Raw genomic sequence first — 3193 nt, 5'->3', positions numbered from 1 at the left:
ATCTAATAAACTAAAGAGCTTCTGCACAGCAAAAGAATATGCCATCAGAGTAAACAGGCAACCTACAGAATGGGAGAAAATTTTTGTAATCTATCCATCTGACAAAGGGCTAATATCCAGAATCCACAAAGAACTTAAACACATTTATAAGAAAACAACAACCCCATCAAAAAGTGGGCAAAAGATATGAACAGATACTTCTCAAAAGGAGACATTTATGCAGCCAACAGACATGAAAAAATGCTCATTATCACTGATCATTAGAGAAATGCAAAACAAAACCACAATGAGATACCATCTCATGCCAGTTAGAATGGTATTCATTAAAAAGTCAGGAAACAGCATATATTGGAGAGGATGTGGAGAAAGAGGAACACTTTTACACTGTTGGTGGGAGAGTAAATTAATTCAACCATTGTGGAAGACAGTGGGGCGATTCCTCAAAGATCTATAACTAGAAATACCATTTGACCCAGCAATCCCATTACTGGGTATATACTCAAAGGATTATAAATCATTCTTTTATAAAGATACAGGCACATGTATGTTTATTGCAGCACTGCTCACAAAAGTAAAGACTTGGAACCAACTCAAATGCCCATCAATGGTAGCCTGAATAAAGAAAATGTGGCCTGTACAGCCTGCAGAACTGTGAGCCAATTAAACCCCTTTGCTTTATAAAATAAAATTTAAAAAATGGCACATATACACCATGGAATACTAGGCAGGCATAAAAAAGAATGAGCTCATGTCCTTTGAAGGAACATGGATGAAGCTGGAAACCATCATTCTCAAGAAATGAACACAAGAACAGAAAACCAAACACTGCATGTTTTCACTTGTAGGCGGGAGTTGAACAATGAAAACTCACTAATATAGATGATAGATTGATGGGTGCAGTAAACCACCATGGCACATGTATACCTGTGTAACAAATCTGCACATTCTGTACATATATCCCACAACTTATAGTATAATAATAAAAAAAATCTTTTTGAGGAGCAAATGACATGCTCCCAATATTTTTAATATATTCTGAACAATTAAAGCTTTTATCATTAAGGTATACATTTTCTTTCTGTTTATTTAATTTTGAGATTCACAAGATGAATTTTTTTTAAATCTCAGCCCTCACTCCTTAAAAATATCACTTCATATAACTAATAAGGAAAAATAGAGATGAGAGAATTTTCACGTCATTTTATTAAAAAAAACAAAAGTGACCAAAAGAGAGCCCGCATAGCCAAGTCAATTCTAAGCAAAAAGAACACAGCGGGGGGCATCACACTACCAGATTTCAAACTATACTACAAGGCTACAGTAATCAAAACAGCATGGTACTGGTACCAAAACAGAGATATAGACCAATGGAACAAAATAGAGGCACCAGAGGCAACACAACATATCTACAACTATACAATCTTTGATAAACCTGACAAAAACAAGCAATGGGGAAAGGATTCCCTGTTCAACAAATGGTGTTGGGAAAACTGGCTAGCTATGTGGAGAAAGCAGAAACTGGACCCCTTCCTGACACCTTACACTAAAATTAACTCCAGATAGATTAAAGACTTAAACACAAGACCTGGGACGATAAAAACTCTAGAAGGAAATCTAGGCAAAACTATCCAGGACATAGGAGTAGGCAAGGACTTCATTACCAAAACACCAAAAGCATTGGCAACAAAAGCCAAAATAGACAAATGGGACCTAATCAAACTCCATAGCTTCTGCACGGCAAAAGAAACAGTCACTAGAGTGAATCGGCAACCAACAGAATGGGAAAAAATTTTTGCAGTTTACCCATCTGACAAAGGGCTGATATCCAGAATTTATAAAGAACTCAAACAGATTTACAGGAAAAAAACAAGCCCATTCAAAAGTGGGCAAAGGATATGAACAGACACTTTACGAAAGAAGACATATATGAGGCCAACAATTATATGAAAAAATGCTCATCGTCATTGGTCATCAGAGAGATGCAAATCAAAACCACATTGAGATACCATCTCACGCCAGTAAGAATGGTGATCATTAAAAAATCTGGAGACAACAGATGCTGGAGAGGATGTGGAGAAAAAGGAACACTTTTACACTGTTGGTGGGAGTGTAAATTAGTTCAACCATTGTGGAAGACAGTCTGGCGATTCCTCAAGGCCTTAGAAATAGAAATTCCATTTGACCCAGCAATCCCATTACTGGGTATATATCCAAAAGACTATAAATCGTTCTACTATAAGGGCATATGTAAACGAATGTTCATCGCAGCACTGTTTACAATAGCAAAGACCTGGAATCAACCCAAATGCCCATTGATAATAGACTGGATTGGAAAAATGTGGCACATATACACCATGGAATATTATGCAGCAATCAGAAATGATGAGTTTGTGTCGTTTGTAGGGATATGGATGAATCTGGAGAACATCATCCTCAGCAAACTGACACAAGAACAGAAAATGAAACACCGCATATTCTCACTCATAGATGGTTGATGAAAAATGAGAACACATGGACACAGGGAGGGGAGTACTAAACACTGGGGACTATTAGGGGGAAAAGGGGAGGGCCAGTGGGAGGGGGAGGTGGGGAGGGATAGCCTGGGGAGAAATGCCAAATGTGGGTGAAGGGGAGGAAGGAAGCAAAACACACTGCCATGTGTGTACCTACGCAACTGTCTTGCAAGCTCTGCTCATGTACCCCAAAACCCAAAATGCAATTAAAAAAAAAAAGTGGAAATGGGTACCAGAGTTACTTAGAATGTAGAATCAGAAGATAAGAATAAGACCAATGCAAGGGAAGATCCAAGATGGCCCTTTTAGGAGCAGCTCAGGATTGCAGCTCCCAGTGAAAGCGCAGAGGGTCAGTGGACGCCGCATTTCCAGATGGATCTTTATTGCCCACAGACCAGGAGATTCCTAGGCAGAGGAGCCCTACGGGTCGCCAGAGCAGCTGTTTTGGCCAGCATGGCTGTTTTAGCCGGTGCAGCTGTTTTGCCAGTGCCACAGTGTGGCAGCTCTCTATACAAAATACACTGGTCTGGTTGCCCTTTTAAGGTGGCCAGGAGATTCCCAGGCAGCGCCATTGTTTCAGCCGGTGCAGTGGATTGCCACATGGGAAATCACACAGATCCTGGCGCCCTTTCAGCAGGCTACTGGAACACCTAGGAGAGAGTCAACCATTCAACTTAAAA

Source organism: Callithrix jacchus, chromosome 9, assembly GCF_049354715.1.
Source record: "Callithrix jacchus isolate 240 chromosome 9, calJac240_pri, whole genome shotgun sequence".
NCBI lineage: Eukaryota > Metazoa > Chordata > Mammalia > Primates > Cebidae > Callithrix > Callithrix jacchus.
This window is presented reverse-complemented; position numbering follows the sequence as displayed.